The following is a 27332-nucleotide window of genomic DNA, read 5'->3' as shown; positions in this document are numbered from 1 at the left end:
TAGACACTACTGAAATGCTGTCACATAAACTACTGAAATGCTCTCACATACACTACTGAAACACACTCTTATACACACTACTGAAATGCTTTCACAAACACCAATGAAAAGCTCTCACATACACTACTGAAACACTCTTATACACACTACTGAAATGCTGTCAAATACACTACTGAAACACTTACACACACTACTGAAATGCTCTCACATACACTACTGAAACACTCTTATACACACTACTAAAATGCTCTCACATACACTACTGAAATGCTCCAACATACCCTACTGAAACACTCTTATACACACTACTGAAATGCTCTCACATACACTACTGAAATACGCTCACGTACCCTATTGAAACACTTTTATACAACCTACTGAAATGCTCTCACATACACTACTGAAAAGCTCTCACTTACACTACTGAAACACTCTTATACACACTACTGAAATGCTGTCACATAAACTACTGAAATACTCTCACATACACTACTGAAACACACTCTTATACACACTACTGAAATGCTTTCACAAACACCAATGAAAAGCTCTCACGTACACTACTGAAACACTCTTATACACACTACTGAAATGCTCTCAAATACACTACTGACACACTCTTACACACACACTACTGTAATGTTCTCACATACACTACTGAAATGCTCTCACATACCCTACTGAAACACTCTTACACAACCTACTGAAATGCTCTTACATACAGTACTAAAAAGCTCTCACTTACACTACTGAAACACTCTTATACACACTACTGAAATGCTCTCACATACACTACTGAAATGCTCTCACATACACTACTGAAACACACTCTTATACACACTACTGAAATGCTTTCACAAAAACCAATGAAAAGCTCTCACATACACTACTGAAACACTCTTATACACACGACTGAAATGCTTTCACAAAAACCAATGAAAAGCTCTCACATACACTACTGAAACACTCTTATACACACGACTGAAATGTTCTCAAATACACTACTGAAAAGCTCTCACTTACACTACTGAAACACTCTTATACACACTACTGAAATGCTCTCACATACACTACTGAAATGTTCTCACATACCCTACTGAAACACTCTTATACACACTACTGAAATGCTCTCACACACACTACTGAAAACCTCATATATATACACTACTGAAATGCTCTCACATACACTACTGAAACACTCGTATACACACTACTGAAATGCTCTCACATACACTACTGAAACCCTCATATATATACACTACTGAAATGCTCTCCCATACACTACTGAAATGCTCTCACATACACTACTGAAATTCTCTTACATACACTACTGAAACACTCTTATACACACTACTGAAATGCTCTCACACACACTACTGAAACACTCATATATATACACTACTGAAATGCTCTCACATACACTACTGAAACACTCTTATACACACTACTGAAATGCTCTCACATACACTACTGAAACACTCATATATATACACTACTGAAATGCTCTCACATACACTACTGAAACACTCATATATATACACTACTGAAATGCTCTCACATACACTACTGAAATGTAATTCTGAATAATGTCCCTAACGGCCCCTCATAGGATCCTGCAGCCTTCTCCTCTGTTGCAATTGGTCAATAATAATAATAATAATAAAAACGTAATAATAGAAAATGTGATGTGTTGCAATAAAGCTGACTGTGCAAAATGGATGCAGGTGTTTTCGTCGCCAGGGAACACTTTCTACAAGATTTTTTTTTGCGGGTTGGGGTCCATTGGTGAAGTCACAGATCATGCACCTGTTCCAGTCCATCCAAGCACGCTTTGGCGCACAGGGAACGGAGAAGAAAGTTCCGCACGGAACACTTTGCCTGACCGAATGGTTGCGATTCGGAGCGCTGATCGATGTCATTGATTAACGAGGCCAAAGATTGTACTTTAATTGAGTGAGGAGAGTCCATAAGGAGAGTCTGGTACACAAACGCTGCCTCACACTCGGCTGGAAGAGAAAGTGGCCGTTGGTGCTCCCTGCTGTTTTATGTCGTGGGGGAACCTCTTTATCACTGTGTGTGTGTGTGTGTGTCTGTGTGTGTGTGTGTGTGTGTGTGTGTGTGTGTGTGTGTGTGTGTGTGTGTGTGTGTGTGTGTGTGTGTGTGTGTGTGTGTGTTTGTGTGTGTGTGCGTGTGCGTGTTATTCCAAAAACACAGCTTCCCTCCCTGGAAAAGGCTCCTCTGCTTCTTCCTGATTGACTGCGTTGCTTCTTTTAAACTGTCCATGCTCCATAAACAATGCCTCGCCGAGCAGAACGCTCCCCCTGCGCTCCTCCGCTGGAAATGTCGCTCAGGAGTCGGTGTTGTGATATTTACAGTCTCGATTATTTTAGGAATCCATGGATTAGCTTGTTGGATTAATGGACTAATGGTTAAAACATACTTCCTAGTAGGGGTGTCCAAACGTTTACCACTGAGGGCCGTATACTGAAAAAAATAAAGCCTGCGGGGCCCTTTTGGTATTTTTCTTTTTCAATATGTAGATTTATTTTTTTTAACCTTTAGAGCTCCTCTTAAAGGCCTACTGAAATTAATTTTTCTTATTTAAACGGGGATAGCAGGTCCATTCTATATGTCATACTTGATCATTCCGCGATATTGCCATGTTTTTGCTGAAAGGATTTAGTAGAGAACATCGACAATAAAGTTCGCAACTTTTGGTCGCTAATAAAAAAGCCTTGCCTGTACCGGAAGTAGCAGACGATGACATCACCGGTGTGAGGGCTCCTCACATCCTCACATTGTTTATAATGTGAGCCTCCAGCAGCAAGAGCTATTCGGACCGGGAAAGCGACAATTTCCACATTAATTTGAGCGAGAATGAAAGATTTGTGGATGAGGAAATTTAGAATGAAGGACTAGAAAAAAATTAATAAAATGAAAAAAACTAAAAAAAAATACCTAAAAAAATAGGCAATTGCCTTGGGAGCTATTCAGATGTTTTTAGACACATTTACTCAGATAATTCTGGAAAATCCCTTATCTTTCTATTGTGTTGCTAGTGTTTTAGTGAGTTAAATAGTACCTGATAGTCGGAGGGGTGTGTCCCCGGGTGTGTTGACACCAGTCTCTGAGGGAAGTCACGAAGCTGCAGCAGGACAGAAGCTCCGCTGATCTCCGGTAAGAGGCGACTTTTTACCACAATTTTCTCACCGAAACCTGCCGGTTGACAAGTGGTCGGGATCCATGTTCGCTTGACCGCTCTGATCCATAGCAAAGCTTCACCTCTGGGAATTTTAAACAAGGAAACACTGTGTGTTTGTGTGGCTAAAGAATAAAGCTTCTCACCTCCATCTTTCTACTTTGACTTCTCCATTATTAATTGAACAAATTGCAAAAGATTCAGCAACACAGATGTCCAAAATATTGTTTAAATGCACGATGAAAAGAGACGACTTTTAGCCGTAAGTGGTGCTGGGCTAATATGTCCCCTCCAACCAATAACGTCACAAACACGCATCATCATTCCGCGACGTTTTCAACAGGAAACACCGCGGGAAATTTAAAATTGTAATTTAGTAAACTAAACCGGCCGAAATTGGCATGTGTTGCAATGTTAATATTTCATCATTGATATATAAACTATCAAGCTGCGTGGTGGGTAGTAGTGGGTTTCAGTAGGCCTTTAACTTTGGTCCTGGGGATCTCAGTCATAGTATTTATTTCTAAATGAGACATATATCTTTTTTTTCAACGCCTAAATCTATAGATCAGTGGTTTTCAAACTTTTTTCATCAATAATATTTTCACTCAATTAATACTTTCACACTAATACTTTCACATAATAATTTTGCTCGGTCATACTTTTAACTGTTATTACTTTCACACGTTTATACTTTCACTCAATAATACATTCACATGTCAATGCTCTCACAAGTTAATACTATCATTCATTGATACTTTCACTCATAAATGATTTCACTCATAAAACTTTTACTTGTTAATACTCTTACTCAATAATACTTTTCACCAGTGATTAATATGAGCACCAATTAAGACGCTTGCCCATTAATACGTTCACAAGTAAACACTTTAATAATAATAATTGATTAGATTTTATATCACGCTTTTCTATTGTTAGATACTCAAAGCGATCACATGTTAGTACTTTGACAGGTTAATACTTTCACTCATAAATTATTTCACACAATACTTAATACTCTTGCTCAATAACTCTTACTTTTACTAGTGAATACTCTCACTCATTGATACGCACACTAGTTACGACGCTCACCCGTTTATACTTTCACATGTTGATAATTTCACACGATAATATTTTCACATGTTCATACTTCCACTCATAAGTTATTTCACTCATGATACTTTTACTTGTTAATACTCTTACTCAACTCTTATTTTCACTAAGGGAATACTCTCACTCACTTAATACGTACACTAATTAAGACGCTCACCCGTAAATACTTTCAATTTGTGATATTTTTACATGATACTTTTATATCTTAATACTTTCACAAATGAATACTTTCACATGTTAATACTTTCAATCATTAACATTTGTACTTGTTAATTCTTTCACCTCTTAATACTTACACAAGTTAATACTTTTGCTCTAACACTTGCACTTGTTAATACTTTCAATCATTATCACTTTTACTCTTTAATACTTTCACTGGTTAATCTTTTCACTCATTAATACTTTCATTCAATATTTTACTCAGTATTTTTACTATCAGGGACGGCGTGGCGCAGTGGGAGAGTGGCCGTGTGCGACCCGAGGGTCCCTGGTTCAAATCCCACCTAGTACCAACCTCGTCACGTCCGTTGTGTCCTGAGCAAGACACTTCACCCTTGCTCCTGATGGGTGCTGGTTGGCGCCTTGCATGGCAGCTCCCTCCATCAGTGTGTGAATGTGTGTGTGAATGGGTAAATGTGGAAGTAGTGTCAAAGCGCTTTGAGTACCTTGAAGGTAGAAAAGCGCTATACAAGTACAACCCATTTATTTGACATTTATACTTATTGATACTTTCAAACGTTATTACTCTCACTTAGTAACAACTTTCACATGGTAATACTTTCCAAAGTTAATGCTTTCACTCATTTGTACTTTCACTCAACAATATTGAGTGAATAATTTCACTCAATATTTTCACATACTAATACTTTCACAAGTGAATACTCAACAGTATTCTTTAATGTCAATACTTTCACGCATTATTAGTTTTACCCAATAATAATTTCAGACCTTAATACTTTTTCAAGTTAATACTTTCACTCATTTATACTTTTACACATTGATATTTTTATGCAATGCTTTCACTCAATAATACCTTCATTACTCTGTAATAATTTAAATAATTCATACTTTCATACGTTGATACTTTCACTCTAATACTTTCACATTTATTCATTCACACAATACCACTAATACTCATTTATACATTCACAAGTCTTACTTTCTCTCAATAATATGGTCACTAGTTAATAATTTCACTCATTGATACTTGAAGTCATTGATACGTTCACTTATTAATTCTCTCACTTAATACATTCACTCAATACTTTCCCATGGTAATACTTTCACACGTTAATACTTTCACTCAATATGACTTTCACATATTAATACTATCACTCATTTGTATTTCAACGCATTCCTATATTCATTCATTAACATGTTCACTCAAAACATTTAATTGTTAATTATGTCGCCCTCATACTTTCACACAATAATACTTCCACATAATAGTAATTTCACTCATTAAAATGTTTACACTAATACTTTTGCACAATGATAGTATCACTCAATAATACTTCCTGATGGTAATACTTTCACAAGTTGATACTCTCACACATTTTTATTTTCACTAATTGAATTTTACTCAATACTTGCACTTAATAATACAATTACTATGTAATCATTTTATTCATTCACACCTTACTTTCACACACTAACTCATTCACTCACTAACACTTTTACTCAATATTTACACAGCTTATACTTTCACACATTATTACTTTCACTCATCAATATTTTCACTCGATGATACTTTCACAGAATAGTACTTTCACTCATTAATAATTCATACATGAATACTTTCACACGGTAATACTTTCACACGTTAATACTTTAACTCGTTAATAATTAAACTTGTTAATACTTTTGCACGTAAATACTTTCACTAAATAAAACTTTCACTCAATACATTCACTCATTAATACATTAACTCGTTAAATACTTTCACTCAATAGTAATTTCAAACATAAATACTTTCACACAATAATATTTTTTCACTTATTACTTTCACTCAATTTCTTCACTTGTTATTAATTTCGCTCAATAATACTTTCGCATGTTAATACTTTCACACAATAATACTTTCACCCATTTATACTTTCACACATCACTACTTTCGCTCAGTAATAAATGCTCAAGTTAATAATTTAACTAATTCACACGTTCACTCATTTAAACTTTCACTCATTAATACTTTCACACAATACTTTCACACGTTAATATTTTAACTCGTTAATACTTTCACTCAATAGTAATTTCAAACGTAAAAACTTTCACACAATACTTTCACAAATTACTTTCACTCAATAATATGTTCATTTGTTATTCCTTTCGCTCAATAGTTTGTACTTTCACATGTTAATACTTTCACTCATTTATTCTTTCACACATTAATACTTTCACTCAATAATACATGCACAAGTTAATAATTTAACTATTTTAACTTTCACTCATTGATACGTTTACCCCAATAATTTTACTCAATATTTTCACACATTGGTACTTTCAAATGTAAATACTCACTCATTTATACTTTCATGCATTGATATTTTCACTCTTTAATCATTTTAGTTTAATACATTTACTCATTAATAATTTCAGTAAATACTTTTAGACATTATTTCCACACTATCATACTTTCACACAATAATGCTTTCATTCAATAGTACTTTTACACATTAATAGTTTCATTTAATATTTTCACACATAAATAATTTCACAAGTTAATCCACTCACACATATTTGTTTTACTTATTGTTTTTTCAATGATACTTTTACTCAATCCATTCAGTTTGTAATAATTTCACTCATTAATACTTTAACACATTAATACTTTCACTCAATGATATTTTCATGTGTTAATACTGTCACATACTTGCACTCAATAATACTTTCACATGTTAACATGTTTACAAGTTAATACTTTCATTCATTTATACTTTCACATGTTAATACTTTCTCTCAATAATACAGCCACAAGTAAATAGTTTCACTCATTGATACTGTCACCATTTGACCATTTCACATGTTAATACTGTCACATAATACTTTCACTCAACACATTTACTCAATAATACTTTCATATGTTAATATTTTTACAAGTTAATACTTTCATTAATTTTTACTTCTACACAATAATCAATTTAGTCTGTAATAATTTCACATATTAATACTTTAACACATTAATACTTTCACTCAATAATACTTTCGCTTCACTTATTGATACTTTCACTAATTAATACTTTCACATGTTAATACTTTCACTTGTTAATACTGACACTCATTTAAACTTCAACACATTCATATTTTCACTCATTCATATTTTCACACATTAATACTTTAACTCATGAATAGTTTCACTTATTAATAGTTTCACATATAATACTTTCACTCGTTAATACTTTCATACGTTGTTAATACTTTCACTCGTTAAGACTTTCATGTGTTAATACATTCACTTCTTATTACTTTCACTCAATAATATGTTCACATATTAATACTCTCACTTGTTAATACTCTGACTGGTTAATGCTCTCACTTATCAATACTTTCACCGGTTAAGACTTTCACAAAGTGTACACGTTCACACGTTAGTACTTTCACTCAATAACATTTTCATTCAATAACACTTTCACATGTTAATATTTTTTACAAGTTAATACTTTCACTCATTTATACTTTCACACTAATACTCCCGCTCAGTAATACTTTCACACATTTTTAAATTCACTCATTGATACTTTCACTTATTGATACTTTCACTCATTGATACTTTCACTCACTATTACAAACCCCGTTTTCATTTGAGTTGGGAAATTGTGTTAGATGTGAATATATAAGGGAATACAATGATTTGCAAATACTTTTTAACCCATATTCAATTGAATGCACAACAAAGACAAGATATTTGATGTTCAAACTCATAAACTTTATTTTTTTTTTTGCAAATAAAAATTTGCTTAGAATTTCATGGCTGCAACACGTGCCAAAGTAGTTGGGAAAGGGCATGGTCACCATTGTGTTACATCACCTTTTCTTTAAACAACACTCAATAAACGTTTGGGAACCGAGGAAACTAATTGTTGAAGCTTTGAAAGTGGAATTCTTTCCCATTCTTGTTTTATGTAGAGCTTCAGTCGTTCAACAATCCGGGGTCTCAGCTGTCATATTTTACGCTTCATAATGCGCCACACATTTTCGATGGAAGACAGGTCTGGACTGCAGGTGTGCCAGGAAAGTACCTGCACTCTTTTTTACGAAGTCACGCTGTTGCAACATGTGCTGAATGTGGCTTGGCATTGTCTTGCTAAAATAAGCAGGGGCGTCCATGAAAAAGACGGCACTTAGATTGCGGCATATGTTGTTCCAAAACCTGTATGTACCTTTCAGCATTAATGGTGCCTTCACAGATGTGTAAGTTACCCATGCCTTGGGCACTAATGCACCCCCATACCATCACAGATGCTGGCTTTTGAACTTTGCGTCGATAACAGTCTGGATGGTTCGCTTCCCCTTTGGTCCGGATGTCACGATGTTGAATATTTCCAAAAACAATTTGAAATGTGGACTCGTCAGACCACAGAACACTTTTCCACTTTGCATCAGTCCGTCTTAGATGATCTCGGGCCCAGAAAAGCCGGCGGCGTTTCTGGATGTTGTTGATAAATGGCGTTCGCTTTGCATAGTAGAGCTTTAACTTGCACTTACAGATTAAGCGACCAAATGTATTTAGTGACAGTGGTTTTCTGAAGTGTTCCTGAGCCCATGTGGTGATATCCTTTAGAGATTGATGTTGGTTTTTGATACAGTGCCGTTTGAGGGATCAAAGTTCACGGTCATTCAATGTTGGTTTCCGGCCATATCGCTTACGTAGAGTGATTTCTCCAGGTTCTCCGAACATTTTGATGATATTATGGACCGTAGATGTTAAAAACCCTAAATTTCTTGCAATTGCACTTTGAGAAACGTTTTTCTTAAACTGTTTGACTATTTGCTCACACAGTTGTGGACAAAGGGGTGTACTTCGCCCTATCCTTTCTTCTGAAAGACTGAGCATTTTTTGCGAAGCTGTTTTCATACCCAATCATGGCACCCACCAGTTCCCAATTAGCCTGCACACCTGTGGGATGTTCCAAATAAGTGTTTGATGAGCATTCTTCAACTTTATCAGTATTTATTGCCACCTTTCCCAACTTCTTTGTCACATGTTGCTGGCATCAAATTCTAAAGTTAATGATTATTTGAAAAAAAAAAAAAAAGTTTGTTAGTTTGAACATCAAATATGTTGTCTTTGTAGCATATTCAACTAAATATGGGTTGAAAATGATTTGCAAATCATTGTATTCACTTTATATTTACATCTAACACAATTTCCCAACTCATATGGAAACGGGGTTTGTACTTCCGCACAATAACGCTTTCACTCGTTTTCACATTAATACTTTCACACATTACAGCCATTAATAATTTTACATATTAATAGTTTCACCCGTTAATATTTCCTCACTCACTAGTTGATATTTTCACTCGTTCACCTTCATGCCCTGAGCTCTGAGGTTGAAACCAATGAGAGGTGTGGCCGTGAGCAGAGGCTGCAGATAATGAGGGCCTGCTATTATAAAGCCAGCCGAGGAGGCGTCCCCTGACCCCCCCCACCCCCATTGATCAGGGCCTTATGAGATAATGCAATTAGAAACATCAATAAGGAGCTGCGAGGGGAATCATTATGTGCTGACAGTGATAAATGATGCTGCACAAAATAGCCGCCTCCTTTCTAACTCTCCCCCGCGCCCAAGGGGCTTTTGAGGGCCGGGGCCCCGTCGCCAAGGAGACAGATGACATCCAAAATGCCCCCCCCCCCCCCAAACACACTCAACAGCCTCTAGCTCAACACCAACAGTTTTTTTTTTTTTTAGTTTTTTTTATCTCTGCCTCCTTTTGTTTCAAAGCCAGCTGCCGCCTGACCTTTTGGAAGTTGCAAGAATATTCGCCGCTTTAGGAAAGTTCCTTCTGGTGCATCCGCGCCGCAAAAATTGTCTCCCTCTTACATGTCACACGCTTGTTTATATTCCGGCACTTTGCTCTGCAAAGTTATAATGTTTATTTATATAAACGTCATACAAATATTGATAACACAATTCTAGTGTGCGCCGTTTCCTGTTGTGTTTTGTAGCTTACTACGCTCTTAGAAGACAAAACAAACCACAATAAAGGATACTTTCACACAATAATACTTTCACTCATTAATATTTTCACTCATTAATATTTCCACACGCTACTACTTAAACCAGTTAATAATTTAACTCATTAAAACTTTCACTCAGTATTAACTTCAAACGTTAATACTTCCACACAATAATACTTTCCCACAGTAATACTTTCACTTTGTATTAATTTCACTCAGCAATATGTTCACTTGTTATTCCTTTCACTCAATAACACCTTCACATGTTAATTCTTTCACACAATAATACTTTCACTCATTTAAATGTTCACACGTTAATACTTTCGCTAAATAATACATAATTTTGTTTAACAACTTTCACTCATTGATACTTTTACTCCAATAATTTTACTCAAAACTTTCGCACAGTACTACTATCACAAGTTAATACACTCACACATTTATTATTTTACTCATTGATTTGTACTTAATAATTTTATTCAATAAACCATTTAGTCTGTATTAATTTCACTTATTATTACTTTAACACATTAATACTTTCACTCAATAATACTTTCGCTCAATAGTACTTTTACTCAACACGTTAACTCAATAATACATTCACATGTTAATGTTTTTACAAGTTAGTACTTTCATTCATTATTACCTCTACACAATAATCAATTTAGTCCGTAATAATTTCACTCATTAATACTTTAACACTTTAATACTTTCACTAAATAATACTTTCACTCAATATTTTCATATGTTAATACTGTCACATACTACTTTCACTCACACATTTATTTTTTACTCATCGATTTTTACTCGATACTTCAACTCAAAAATCCATTTATCCATAATAATTTCACTCATTAATTCTTTAACACATGAATACTTTAGCGCAGTAATACTTTAACCCAATAATACTTTTACTCAATATTTTCACATGCTAATACTGTCACATAATACTTTCACTCAATACTTTCACATGGTAATATTTTTACAAGTTAATACTTTAACTCATTATTACTTGCACACAATCCATTTAGTATGTAACAATTGCACTCATTATAACTTTAACACGTTAATACTTTCACTAAATAATACTTTCACTCAATATCTTCATATGTTAGTACTGTCACATAATACTTTCACTCAATAATACTTTCAGATGTTAATATTTTTACAAGTTAATACTTTCACTCATTATTACTTCCACACAATAATCCATTTAATCTGTAATAATTTCACTCATTAATACTTTAACACGATAATACTTTCACTCAATAATACCTTCACTCTAATTTTTTCACTCAATGATACTTTCACTCAATATTTTCCGATGGTAATACTGTCACAAAATACTTTCACATGTTAATATTTTTACAATACTTTCACTCATTACTTCCACACAATAATCCATTTAGTCTGTAATAATTTCACTCATTAATACTTTAACACGTTAATACTTTCACTCAATTATACTTTCAGTAAATAATACTCAATATTTTCACATGTTAGTACTGTCACATAATACTTTGACTCAGCGCTTTCACTCAATAATACTTTCACATGTTAATATTTTTACAAGTTAATACTTTCACTCATTATTACTTCCACACAATAATTAATTTAGTCTGTAATAATTTCACTCATTAATACTTTAACACGTTAATACTTTAACTCAATAATACATTCACTCAATATTTTTACATGTTAATACTTTTACATAATACTTTCACTCACACATTTATTTTTTTACTCATCAATTTTTACTCAATACTTTAACTCAATAACCCATTTAGCCTAATAATTTCTCTCATTAATTCTTTAACACATTAATACTTTCACTCAGTAATATTTTCACATGTTAGTACTGTCACATAATACTTTCACTCAATAATACTTTCAAATGTTAACATTTTTACAAGTTAATACTTTCACTCTATTACTTCCACACAATAATCCATTTAATCTGTAATAATTTCACTCATTAATACTTTAACACGATAATACTTTCACTCAATAATACCTTCACTCTAATTTTTTCACTCAATGATACTTTCACTCAATATTTTCCGATGTTAATACTGTCACATAATACTTTCACATGTTAATATTTTTACAATACTTTCACTCATTACTTCCACACAATAATCCATTTAGTCTGTAATAATTTCACTCATTAATACTTTAACACGTTAATACTTTCACTCAATTATACTTTCAGTAAATAATACTCAATATTTTCAATTGTTAGTACTGTCACATAATACTTTGACTCAGCGCTTTCACTCAATAATACTTTCACATGTTAATATTTTTACAAGTTAATACTTTCACTCATTATTACTTCCACACAATAATTAATTTAGTCTGTAATAATTTCACTCATTAATACTTTAACACGTTAATACTTTAACTCAATAATACATTCACTCAATATTTTTACATGTTAATACTTTTATATAATACTTTCACTCACACATTTATTTTTTTACTCATCAATTTTTACTCAATACTTTAACTCAATAATCCATTTAGTCTAATAATTTCACTCATTAATTCTTTAACACATTAATACTTTCACTCAGTAATACTTTCACATGTTAGTACTGTCATATAACACTTTCACTCAATAATACTTTCAAATGTTAATATTTTTACAAGTTAATTCTTTCACTCATTATTACTTCCACACAATAATCCATTTAATCTGTAAAAATTTCACTCATTAATACTTTAACACGATAATACTTTCACTCAATAATACCTACATTGTAATTTTTTCACTCAATGATACTTTCACTCAATATTTTCCGATGTTAATACTGTCACATAATACTTTCACATGTTAATATTTTTACAATACTTTCACTCATTACTTCCACACAATAATCCATTTAGTCTGTAATAATTTCACTCATTAATACCTTAACACGTTAATACTTTCACTCAATTATACTTTCATTAAATAATACTCAATATTTTCACATGTTAGTACTGTCACATAATACTTTGACTCGGCGCTTTCACTCAATGATACTTTCACATGTTAATATTTTTACAAGTTAATACTTTCACTCATTATTACTTCCACACAATAATTAATTTAGTCTGTAATAATTTCACTCATTAATACTTTAACACGTTAATACTTTAACTCAATAATACATTCACTCAATATTTTTACATGTTAATACTTTTACATAATACTTTCACTCACACATTTATTTTTTACTCATCAATTTTTACTCAATACTTTAACTCAATAATCCATTTAGTCTAATGATTTCACTCATTAATTCTTAACACATTCATACTTTCACTCAATAAGACTTTCACTCAATATGTTCACATTATATTACTGTCACATATTACTTTCAGCACTTTCAGTAATATTTTTACAATTTAATACTTTCAATCATTTTTACTTCCACACAATATTCCATTTAGTGGAATAATTTCACTCATTAATACTTTAACACGTTAATACTTTCACCCAACAATACTTTCATTCAATAACACTTTCACTTAATATTTTAACATGTTAATACTGTCACATAATACTTTCACTCAACACTTTCACTCAATAATACTTCACATGTTAATATTTTTACAAATTAAAACTTTCACGCTATTACTTCCACACAATAATCCCTTTAGTCTGTAATAAATTCACTCATTAATATTTTAACACCTTAATACTTTCATTGAATAATACTTTCAGTCAATATTTTCGCATTTTAATACTGTCACATAATACTTTCACTCAATAATACTTTCACATGCTAATATTTTTACAAGTTAATAATTGACTCGCTATTACTTCCACACAATAATCCATTTAGTCTGTAATAATTTCACTTATTAATACTTTAACACGTTAATACTTTCATTGAATACTACTTTCAGTCAATATTTTTGCATGTTAATACTGTCACATAATACTTTCACTCAATAATACTTTCACATCTTAATATTTTTTACAAGTTAATACTTTGACTCGTTATTACTTCCACACAATAATCCATATAGTCTGTAATAATTTTACTCAATAATATTTTAACACTTTAATACTTTCACTCAATAATACTTTCACTCAATATTTTCATGTTACTACTGTCACATAATACTTTCCCTCAACACTTTCACACAATAATACTTTCACATTTTAATATTTTTTATAAGTTAATACTTTCACTCTATTACTTCCACACAATAATCCATTTAGGCTGTAATAATTTCACTCATTAATACTTTAACACATTAATACCTTCATTCAGTAATATTTTCACTCAGGAGTTTCACATGTTAATGTTGTCATATAATACTTTGACTCAACACTCTCACTCAATAATACTTTCACATGTTAATATTTTTACAAGGTAATACTTTCACTCATTTATAATTTCACTCTATTACTTTCACACAATAATGCTTTTCACTTGAATTATTTCACTATAAAGAACAATAAACACTGAAAATATTGTGACGCGGGTGAAACCTCAATCAAAACTGAACGTTATTGTTTTGGCAAAGTTGTGCCTGTAATTTGGATTATTGAAGGGCGTGCACGTGATCAATGATTTATGTCGCAATTTATGTCCTTTTCCTCCCCACATGCGAATAAAACCGATACAAGGAATGAAATGTGACACATTTAATGTAAATAATGTACTATCTGTCATACATGCGTACAACATGTTTTGTGTACGATTATTAGAGGATAAAAAAGTGGACATTTTATTTACTGTAAATGTGGGTCAACAGTGCGTGTGCATGTAAAACGTGATGTATATATTTAGGAAAAACATTATATAATGTGGTGATTTAATTTATTATCTGGACGATTATTAGTTTTAATGTGAAATATACAGTAATACCATAGTAAATCAATATAATTTTATATTGTGGTAATAAATATGTTGCGTAATAATGGGGGGCAATTAAGTTATTTTTTCCTCCAATAAATATAAGAATTAGTGTAGTGAATGAAATTCATGACCTACATTTTTTTCATTATGGACAAAATACACAGTAAAAATATCACATTTAAAAATAAAAGTTAACAATTGTTTTAACACTTTCTAAAAGATTTGCAGTTCTTTAATTATTTTGTTCGTTCTGAAAAAATACTGGATACAAATTAATACATCGACTAATTAAATTCGAAGATTTTGTGTTGATTGTAAAAAAAAAAAAGAAATAAAAAAAAAAAAGGGGGGGGGAAAAAAGGAGAAGTTCCGTCGAGGTTTTATCCTCCCGGCCGTCAGTTATCAGGCCTCCCCTAAAGAGGGCAGTCACACACGGGCTTTGCTTCCTTCGTCTCCTCGGCTTCTTTCAGGCCGCCTCGGGAGTCCTCAGGCTCGGCTCGGAGCGCCGTCATGCACCGCCCTTATTTTTCTTTTTTTTTTTAATTATTTATATATATATATATATATATATATATATATATATATATATATAATTTTGAGGGGGAAAAACAGTATGAAAACGTATGAGTTGCAAGAAATGTGGTTATATATATATATATATTTCTATATAAAAAAAAAATACTTATTTTGATTACATAATGCAAGGAAGAAAAGGACAGGCACGTGCGCGCGTCCTTTAAAAATAAAAGCACTTCCGTTGGCAGGTAAATATTTAGATACACGTTATTATGCCTCAATGTATTTGTGTCTAAAGGTCTACAACCATATATTCATTTAGCCTTAATAACAAATCTACTTCAACGATCCCTTCAAATTAAAAGCACTTAAGGAAAATATAAAGTATAGTTATTTTTTCAAAAAAGAACATTTAAAAAAATGATGTAATACAGTAAAAATATATATTTTTAAAGCATACTTTCCATATTATTGACCTTAATTCAGCATTTCCAAGCATAAAAAAATATCTAAATGCAGTAGAAATGTCAATCCTAATGTTGGCCATTAGAGGAGACCAAAACCAATCTGAAAGTGCTGTCCAGTATCGAGGCCACTGATTGGCTCAGCCTCAGAAAGCTTTACTGTAGTGGATTCATGGAGTGTGAAGGTGATTAGGTGAATTTAATGTTGAATAGTGTAATAAGAGATTGTTTATGGTCTCGCTGTGGAAATATTCCATTCATAATTAATCATTCTTACACTGTAACAAACTGGAAGCTCATTGGCCAGAAAGTTACCATAACATTTACGATGTTTTGACACCAAATTACTGTAAATGTAAACCCTTTTTGGCGATTGAGCTTCCTTTTTTTCTTTTTTTTTTTTTACTGTGTACTATGCAGAAATGAATTGACCACAAGGCGTACAAATACCGTATATATAAATATATTTTTTCTCAAAACAGCAAACAATGCAAGTTGTTTGTCGGCAGTGTTTGTGGGTCAACGTGCTGTCTGCTAAAAAAAATAGTCAAAGTACTTTATCGTCCTTTGTGTGTGTTAGCCTGGTCCTTCAGTGATAACACTACATGTGAGGCATATTTTTGATTTGGTGATGGTAATGACTTCTTGTGAGCGGCTCCACAGTGTGTATGGGGACCAACAAATTAATGCAGTATCGCCCAGAGCAGATCAAGTGTTGTGATTGGCAATGAAAATTATTAACAGGCTTTGATCGATTCCATTCTCTTTCACCGATATTGATCAGTGCAAATCCATCGGTCCAATTTTTTTTATACCAGCTATTTTCTCCTTACAATAATCTCCTTGAGTTTCATTGTCTTTGTTTACAAACACATTGATACTTTCACTAATTGGAACGTTCACTCAATATTACTTTCACTCAATAGTACCCTCGCTAAAGAATATTTTCACACCATAAAACTTTGACTAATTAGAACGTTCAATCATTATTACTTTCACTCAATAATATTCTCGGTAAAGAATATTTTCACTCAATACATTCACATCATAGTACTTTAACTCATTAATATTCTCTGTAAATAATACTTTTATACATTCACTCAATAATACTTTCACGATTCAAGACTTTCTTACATTAATATTTTCACTCGTTAATAATTCCACACCATAGTACTTTCACTCAATAATACTCCCGGTAAATAATACTTTCATACGTTCACTCAATAATACTTTCACCATTCAATACTTTCTTACATTAATACTTTCACTCGTTAATACTTTCATACCACAGTACTGTGACGCAATAATACTCTCGGTAAATAATACTTTCATACGTTCACTCAAAAATACTTTCACCATTCAATACTTTTTTACATTAATATTTTCACTCGTTAATACTTCCACACCATAGTACTTTCACTCAATAATGCTCCCGGTAAATAATACTTTCATAGGTTCACTCAATAATAGTTTCACCATTCAATACTTTCTTACGTTAATATTTTCACTGGTTAATACTTTCACACCATAGTACTTACACTCAATATTACTCTTGGTAAATAATACTTTCATACGTTCACTCAATAATACCTTCACCATTCAATACTTTCTTACATTCAAATTTTAACATTACTTTCACACGAGTAATTTCACTCACGTTCACTTAATACTTTCACACGTTAATTTCACTCAGTAATACTTTTACATGTTAATATTTTCACACATAAATTTGACTCAATACTTTTACATTTTAATACTTTCACACATTAATTTAACTCAATACTTTTATATATTGATACTTTCACAAGTTAATTTAACTTAATAATACTTGTACAATTTAATACTTTCACACGTTGATTCAACTCAATACTTTTACACATTAATACTTTCACTCAATAAAATGTTTACATTTGAATACTTTCAAACACTAATTTAACTCAATTTTAAATTTTAATACTTTCACACGTTAATTAAACTCAATACTGTTATATTTTAATACTTTCACAAGTTAATTTAACTCAATAATACTTTTACATTTTAATACTTTCACGTTAAGTTAACTCTAATACTTTGACATATTAATGCTTTGACACGTTACTGTCACTCACTAATATTCTCAGTAAATAATACTTTCATACGTTCACTTAATACTTTCACCATTCAATACTTTCTTTCATTAATATGTTAACATGTTAATGTTTTCACAAATTAATAATTTCACTCATGCTCACTCAATACTTTTACACGCTAATTTCACTCAATAATACTTTTACATCTTAATACTTTCACACATCAATTAAATTCAATACTTTTTTATTTTAATACTTTCAAAAGTTAATTTAACTCAATACTTTTACATTTTAATACTTTAACGTCAATGTAGCTCTAATACTTTTACATTTTAATACTTTCACACATTATTAATTTCACTCAATACTTTTACGTTTTAATACTTTCACACATTATTAATTTCACTCAATACTTTTACATTTTAATACTTTCACACGTTAATTTAACTCTATACTTTTACATTTTAATACTTTCACAAGTTAATTTTACTCAATAATACTTTTACATGGTAATACTTCCACGGTAATATCACTCAATATTCCCGGTAAATAATACTTTCATACATTCACTCAATAATACTTTCACCATTCAATACGTTCTTACATTAATGTTAACGTGTTAATATTTTCACACGTTAATTTCACCAATGTTCGCTCATTAATTCTTTCACACGTTAATTTCACTCAATAATACTTTCACATTTTAATACTTTCACACATTAATTTAACTCATTACTTTTACATTTTAATACTTTCACACGTTAATTTTAACTCCATACTTTTTTATTTTAATACTTTCACAGGTTCATTTATCTCAATAATACTTTTCCATCTTAATACTTTCCCGTTAATTTAATTCCAATACTTTTACATTTTAATACTTTCACACGTTAATTTAACTCAGTACTTTTACATTTTAATACTTTCACAAATTATATTAACTCAATAATACTTTTACATGTTAATACTTCCACGTTAATATCACTCAATATTCTCGGTAAATAATACTTTCATACATTCACTCAATAATACTTTTACCATTCAATACGTTCTTACATTAATATGTTAACATGTTAGTACTTTCACACGTTAATTTCACTAATGCTCACTCATTAATACTTTCACACGTTAATTTCACTCAATAATACATTCACATTTGAATACTGTCACACATTAATTTAACTCATTACTTTTACATTTGAATACTTTTACACGTTAATTTTAACTCAATACTTTTTTATTTTAATTCTTTCACAGGTTAATTTATCTCAATAATACTTTTATTAAGGGCGTTAATTTAATTCTACTCCTTTTGCATTTTAATACTTTCACGTCATTAATTTCACTCAATGCGTTTACATTTTAATACTTTCACATGTTAATGTAACTCGATACTTTTATACTTAATTCAACTCAATACTTTCTCGTGAATTTAACTCTAATACTTTCACATTTTAATACTTTCACACGTTACTGTCACTCAATAACACTTTTACACTTTGATACTTTCACACGTTAATTTAACTCAATACTTCTACATTTTAATACATTCACACATTAATTTAACTTAATACTTTTACACATTGTCACTCAATAATCCTTTTACATTTCAATACTTTCACACAATACTTTCACTCATTGATACTTCCACACGTAAATACTTTCACTCCATAATACGTTCACTCAATTGTACTTTCACACGTTTTGTGAAAGTATTAATGCGTGGAAGTAATGATACTTTTGCTCAATATTACCTTACATGTGAAAATATTACTGTGGTAAATACTTAACTCATTAATACTTTCACTCTCTCTCACACCAATACTTTCATTCCAGAATACTTGCTAGCAAGCTTAATGATTGACGTGTTGACTGGCCAATGACGGCGTGCACAGAGGCGGGACTTCGAGAGTTAGCAGCCAAGCAGAAGCAGGCCATGGATGATCCATCACTCCACGCACAAAACATTATATCTAATAGAATGAAAATGGTAAGAAAACCAAAACGAAGTCTTTTTTAAAAAACTCTATTAGAAACAACATAATATGCAGAACAATACATTTACATTAAATTCCCAGTTCTTGTGAGAGTCCAGCATCATTCTTTACAGTATATTTGCTCTCGCTTTCTCCACCTTTCCCCCAAAAATGGGCTTGATAAAGTTTTTGTTTTTTTGTATATTTTTTAACGTCTTTCCTCTTCTTGTTTTGTAACTGGGCACCTCTTCTTTTTTTTTTTTTTTGGTGTGTCAGTGTCCGGCCACGTTTACAGACATTGGCTTCTCCTCCTCGTCCCAAAGAGGGCGGCGCTCGTCAACAGGAAGTCTCTGTTGCAGTTGGCACCTGCAGTGGGCGGAGCCACAAGGGCGCACAGGTGTGTCTCTGTCACAGTCGGAAGTAAAGGACCGGTCCTTGCGAAGGGCAGCGTCGAGAGTGAGGAGGAGGGCGGGGGTCGGTTGGGGTTTGGGCGGCACAGAACAAGCAGGGAGTTTGGGGTAGGGCGGTCACGTTGGTCTGGTTGGTTTTGGAAGATCAGTCGAATTTAAATGTAAAAGGTTTCGGAAGTGCACAAGAAGGAAGATGATGATGATGTTGGGAAGTCAGTGAGTCTCGTCTCCCTCGTAAATCCGTACGCCTTGCTCTGCGTGACAGGTGACCTCCTGCTGTGCCCCGCAGTCCTGAACACACAAACAACGCACATTATGACACAACTCCTTTCAACTACACAATACAATAACAGTAGTTAGTTGAGACAAAACTACGCAAACATAAAAAAAACAAAACACATATTTTCTGTTTAGAAGGGCTTATTGAAGAAAATAAAAACACTGAGCAAAGATCCTCTAGTGCAGGGGTCACCAACCTTTTTGAAACCAAGAGCTACTTCTTGGGTACTGATTAATGTGAAAGGCTACCAGTTTGATACACACTTAAATAAATTGCCAGAAATAGCCAATTTGCTCAATTTACCTTTAATAAAAAAAATCTCTCTATATATAAAAAAATGGGTATTTCTGTCTGTCATTCCGTCATACATTTTTTTTCCTTTCACGGAAGGTTTTTTGTAGAGAATAAATGATGAAAAAAACACTTAATTGAACGGTTTAAAAGAGAAAACAAGAAAAAAATGAAAATTACATGTTGAAACATAGTTTATCTTCAATTTCGACTCTTTAAATTAAAAATTCAATCAAAAAAAATGAAGAGAAAAACTAGCTAATTCGTATCTTTTTGAAAAAATTAAAAAATAATTTATGGAACATCATTAGTAATTTTTCCTGATTAAGATTAATTTTAGAATTTTGATGACATGTTTTGAATAGGTTAAAATCCACTTTGAAATAAGATTTAAATTTGATTCTAGAGATTTTCTAGATTTGCCAGAATAATTTTTTTGAATTTTAATCATAAGTTTGAAGAAATATTTCACAAATATTCTTCGTCGAAAAAACAGAAGCTAAAATGAAGAATTAAATAAAAATGTATTTATTATTCTTTACAATAAAAAAAATAAATTTACTTGAAGACTGATTTAAATTGTCAGGAAAGAAGAGGAAAGAATTTAAAAGGTAAAAAGGTATATGTGTTTAAAAATCCTAAAATCATTTTTGAGGTTGTATTTTTTCTCTAAAATTGTCTTTCTGAAAGTTATAAGAAGCAAAGTAAAAAAATAAATGAATTTATTTAAACAAGTGAAGACCAAGTCTTTAAAATATGTTCTTGAATTTTCAAATTCTATTTGAGTTTTGTCTCTCTTAGAATTAAAAATGTCGAGCAAAGCGAGACCAGCTTGCTAGTAAATAAATAATATTTAAAAAATAGAGGCAGCTCACTGGTAAGTGCTGCTATTTGAGCTATTTTTAGAACTGGCCAGCGGGCTACTCATCTGGTCCTTATGGGCGACCTGGTGCCCGCGGGCACTGCGTTGGTGACCCCTGTTCTAGATGAAAGAAGCATTCTCCTGTTAGGATTTGACCACAGAAATGCTAGTCAAAGATCCTCTCAATGACAAAACTGTTCTCCTGTTAGGATTTACCCACAAAAACGCTAGTCAAAGATCCTCTATATGGGGGGAAAAAAAAAAAATTCTTGCTAGTGTTTAACCACAAAAATGCTGGTCAAAGATCCTCTATAAGAAAGAAGCATTCTCCTGTTAAGATTTAACCACAAAAACGCAAGTCAAAGAACATCTATATGTCAAAAGCATTTTCCTGTTAGGATTCAACAACAAAAACACCAGTTAAAGATGCTCTATATGAAAAAAAACTTTTCTTGCTAGCGCTTAACCACAAAAATTCTGGTCAAAGATCCTTTATAAAACAGAAGCGTTCTCCTGTTAGGATTTAACCACAGAAATGCTAGTCAAAGAACATCTATGTGACAAAAGCATTTTCCTGTTAGGATTCAACCACAAAATGCCAGTTAAAGATCCTCTATATGAAAAAAATAACATTTTCTTGCTTGCGTTTAACCACAAAAATACTGGTCAAAGATCCTCTATAAGACAGAAGCATTCTCCTGTTAGGATTTCACCACAGAAATGCTAGTCAAAGATCCTCTCAATGACAAAAATCTTCTCCTGTTAGGATTTAACCACAAAAAACACTAGCCAAAGAACATCCATATGACAAAAGCATTTTCCTGTTAGGATTCAACCACAAAACACCAGTTAAAGATCTTCTATATGAAAAAAACAAACATTTTCTTGCTAGCGTTTAACCACAAAAATGCTAGTCAAAGATCCTCTCATTGACAAAACTGTTATCCTGTTAGCATTTAACCACAAAATGCTTGTCAAAGATCCTCTCATTGACAAAAGTGTTCTCCAGTTAGGATTTAACCACAAAAACGTTATTTAAAGAACATCTATATGACAAAAGCATTTTCCTGTTAGGATTCAACCACAAAAATGCCAGTTAAAGATCCTCTATATGAAAAAAAAAACATTTTCTTGCTAGCGTTTAACCACAAAAATGCTGGTCAAAGATCCTCTACAAGACAGAAGTGTTCTCCTGTTAGTGTTTAACCATAAACATGCTATTCAAAGATCCTGTGTGTGACATAAGCCTTTTCCTGTTAGGATTTAATCACATAAATTCCAGTTAAAAATCTTGTATGTCAAAAAAAATGTTTTCTTGTTAGCATTTAGCCACAAAAAGCTAGTTAAAGATCCTCTCATTAACAAAAGTGTTCTCCTGTTTGGATTTAACCACAAAAACGCTAGTCAAAAAACATCTGTGTGACAAAAACATTTTCCTGTTAGGATTCAATCACAAAAACGCCCGTCAAAGATCCTTTATGGGGAAAAAAAACATTTTCTTGCAAGCATTTAACCACAAAAATGCAGGTCAAAGATCCTCTATAACACAGAAGTGTTCTCCTGTTAGCATTTAACCAATAACATGCTAGTTAAAGATCCTGCATATGACAAATGTTCTCTCCTGTTATTATTTAACCACAAAAATGCTGGTCATAGATCCTGTGTATGACAGAATCTTTCTCCTTAACCACAAACAACCTGTATATGACAGAAGCAGTCTCCTTTTAGCATTTAAACACAAAATGTTAGTCAAAGATCCAAAATTGTTCTGTTAGGATTAAACCACAAAAACGCCAATTGAAGAGCCTTTATATGAAAAAAACGTTTTCTTGCTAGCGTTTAACCACAAAAATGCTGGTTAAAGATCCCCTATAAGACGGAAGCGTTCTCTTGTTAGAATTTAACTACAAACATGCTAGTCAAAGATCCTGCATATGAATGAAGTGTTCTCCTGTTAGGATTTAACCACATAAACACTGGTCAAAGATTCTCCACAAAATGCTAGTCAAAGAACATCTGTATGACAAAAACATTTTCCTGTTAGGATTCAACCAAAAAAACGTCAGTTAAAGATCCTCTATATGAAAAAAAAAATGTTCTTGCTAGCGTTTAACCACAAACATTCTGGTCAAAGATCCTCTATAAGACAGAAGCGTTCTCCTGTTAGCATTTAACCACAAACATGCTAGTCAAAGATCCGGCATATGACAGAAGCCTTTCCCTGTTATTATTTAACCACAAAAATGATAGTCAAAGATCCCCTATAAGACAGAAGCGTTCTCCTGTTAGTGTTTAACCACAAACATGCTATTCATAGATCCTTTGTATGACATAAGCTTTCTCCTGTTAAGATTTAGCCACAAAAGGCTCGTCAAAGATCCTCTCTATGACAGAAGCCTTTCCCTGTTAGGATTTAGTCACAAAAATGCCATTGAAAGATCTTTTATATGAAAAACATGGTTTTCTGTTAGCATTTAACCACAAAAATGCTGGTCAAAGATCCCGTGTATGACAGAAGCTTTCTTCTGTTAGGATTTAATCTCAAACACGCTAGCCAGATATCCTCTATACAACAGAAGGGTTCTCCTGTTAGCATTTAACCACAAAATGCTAGTCAAAGGTCCTGTGTATATGACAGGAGCCTTTCCGATTAGGATTTAACCGCAAAAACACTAGTCAAAGACCCTCTAAATGATAAAAGTGTTCTCCTGTTAGCATTTAACCACACAATTGTTTGTCAAAGAAAAGTGTTCTCCTGTTAGGATTGTACCACAAAAACTGTATTCAAAGATCCCGTGCATGACAAGCGTCTCCTGTTAGGATTTAACCACAAAAACGGCAGTTAAAGATCCGCCATTTGAAATAAACAACATTTTCCTGTTAGCTTTAACCACAAAAATGCTGGTCAAAGATCCTATATAAGACAGAAGCCTTTTCTGGTTAGGATTCAACCTCAAAAACGCCAGTTAAAGATCCACCATTTGCAAATATATATGTGTATATATATATTTTCCTATTAGCTTTAACCACAAAAAAGCCAATATTTTTAAGACCTATTGCAAAAATGGTAATCAAAGATCCTCTATAAAACACTGATCAATATTTTAAAGATTTATTGCAAAACTGCTGGAGTCAAAGATCTTCTATACAAAAGAATCATACTTTTGTTTGGTTTTAACCACAAAATTCTGATCAAAGATCCTCTATATGACAAGAGAACAAGAGAGCTCAGCTTTTTAGGCCCTTGTTTGTAAAAATACTCATCAATCTTTTACAGACCTATAGCAAAAACACAAGTCAAAGATATTCTATATAAACAAAGCTGTTAAGATTTGACTACAAACCTGTAAGTCAAAGATCCTCTATATAACAGGAAGGAATATATTCGTGTTCCATGCCTAAAGAGCAGACAATGATGCAAACATGAGTCAAATGTGTGTGTGTGTGTGTGTTAATCTGGGTCAGAAGTGCTGCCAGGTGGGGGCGCTGAGGAGCGTTTCTGATCCTGCACCCTCAGTCCTGCTATCAAACACTCATGTCCTCACATCATGTCTTCCACTGCCAACATGTCTCATGGCCGACATCTTCTTGGCTCCTCAGGTGTGTGATGGCCACGCCGTAAACAAGACGTCACGGAGGACGACAACAGGAACAATAAACAGGTGCACAAAGTTTCATATTATCAACAACAATAATAATAATAATTATAAGTTAGAGAATAACTTTAGTTGAATGACTTACTCTAACTGCAACCGGTAAATAGATCTTGTTTATGTTTGTACTAAACACTTTGGTTCACTTCACTACACATCTTTTAGTGTTAATAATAATAATTGTATTATTTTTTATTATTATTGGACAAGTCCTCAGATATTCAACCTGTCTGAATCTTTTAGCACATTCAGGAAGTAGTAGTAAATAGTAATAGTACAGTAACAGTAGAGTGCAATAGTAATAGGAACAGTACTGGTATATGACAGTAAGTAGTAACAGTAGTAGAATAGTAACAGTAATATTATATTAATTGTAGTAGTATGGTAACAATAGTAGTAGTAGTAGTAGTAGTACAATAACAGTAATAGTGGTATAGTAAAAGTAGTAGTTCTATAATAACAGTAGTAGTACAGTATATACATATGTGTGTATATATGTATACACATGTGTATACATACAGTATGTACACATACATATACATATATACAGGTATAGATGTGTGTATGTATACACACACGTGTATATACTGTATATATATATATATATATACACACATGTATATGGAAGTGTGTGTATATATGTATTTATATGTATATACATGTGTATATATACACATGTATATACGTATACAGTATATCTTTATACATGTGTATATACATACGTACATTTTATACATATACGTGTATACACAAACAGATACGTATATACACTCATATATACGTATGCATGTATATATACACGTGTGTAAATATGTACACATACGTACGTGTGTGTGTGTATATATATATGTATATATATATATATATATATATATATATATGTGTGTGTGTATATTGGGTGTGTGTATATATATGTATGTATACATATATATGTACATATATGCATATATATATACATATGCACATATACACACATATGCATATATATACATACATATGCATACATATGCATATATATATATACATATATATGTACATATATATAAAAAGCGGTTATTCATCCTCTTCTTAAAAGACCTAACCTCGATCCTGACCTCATGGTAAACTACCGACCGGTGTCTCACCTTCCCTTTATTTCAAAAATCCTTGAAAAAATTGTTGCGGAGCAGTTAAATGAACACTTAGCGTCTAACAATCTATGTGAAACCTTTCAATCCGGTTTCAGAGCAAATCACTCCACGGAGACAGCCCTCGCAAAAATGACTAATGATCTATTGCTAACGATGGATTCTGATGCGTCATCTATGTTGCTGCTCCTCGATCTTAGCGCTGCTTTCGATACCGTCGATCATAATATTTTATCAGAACGTATCAAAACACGAATTGGTATGTCAGACTTAGCCCTGTCTTGGTTTAACTCTTATCTTACTGATAGGATGCAGTGTGTCTCCCATAACAA

The 27332-nt window shown here is 32.4% G+C and overlaps 1 protein-coding gene and 1 long non-coding RNA gene across 3 annotated transcripts in view; one reads left to right on the top strand and one right to left on the bottom strand.

Moving 5' to 3' along the window:
- Positions 1 to 25971, top strand: part of LOC133559490 (uncharacterized) — a 169904-nt gene extending 143933 nt beyond the window's left edge. Inside the window, exon 3 of the long non-coding RNA XR_009808184.1 lies at positions 25821 to 25971. This is a non-coding gene — a long non-coding RNA (uncharacterized LOC133559490). The remainder of the gene's footprint in view (positions 1 to 25820) is intronic.
- Positions 20412 to 27332, bottom strand: part of LOC133559489 (homeobox protein Meis1) — a 232265-nt gene continuing 225344 nt past the window's right edge. For both annotated transcript variants that reach the window (XM_061911307.1, XM_061911306.1), the window contains one exon: positions 20412 to 21078. The gene's annotated coding sequence lies outside the window, so the exon portion shown is untranslated. The remainder of the gene's footprint in view (positions 21079 to 27332) is intronic.

Source organism: Nerophis ophidion, linkage group LG09 (assembly GCF_033978795.1).
Source record: "Nerophis ophidion isolate RoL-2023_Sa linkage group LG09, RoL_Noph_v1.0, whole genome shotgun sequence".
In the NCBI taxonomy this organism is placed as follows: Eukaryota; Metazoa; Chordata; class Actinopteri; order Syngnathiformes; family Syngnathidae; genus Nerophis; species Nerophis ophidion.
Note: the sequence above shows the minus strand (reverse complement) of the source record. Positions and strands in the feature narration are given on the sequence as shown.